Source organism: Papilio polytes, unplaced genomic scaffold, assembly GCF_000836215.1.
Source record: "Papilio polytes unplaced genomic scaffold, Ppol_1.0 DF822067.1, whole genome shotgun sequence".
In the NCBI taxonomy this organism is placed as follows: domain Eukaryota; kingdom Metazoa; phylum Arthropoda; class Insecta; order Lepidoptera; family Papilionidae; genus Papilio; species Papilio polytes.
Window position 1 is genome coordinate 1524345 of NW_013527137.1, and position 310 is coordinate 1524654.

A 310-nucleotide genomic window follows, 5' to 3' on the forward strand; every position below is an offset into this window, starting at 1 on the left:
CTGGACGGCTCCTCCTGCGATGTGTCAAGTCTATCCAGCGGCGAGGAGGACGAGCGACTCAGGAGGTACCGCACCGCCACCACACAGCCGCATGCTGTTATCGTACAACAGGTAACAAGTTATTTTCCTAAGAATCATCATCAGACAGTCTCGTATACCTAGAAATGACTAGTATTTCCTTTAACCAGTCCAACTAAGCTCTAGGCTTGTGCTCGTCGAACGGCGGGATTCGAACCCGCAACCGCAAGATCGCATTAGGCTATAGGCGTTTAAATTCTTAAGAATTGAAGGCTATTGAAGAATTAGTTTG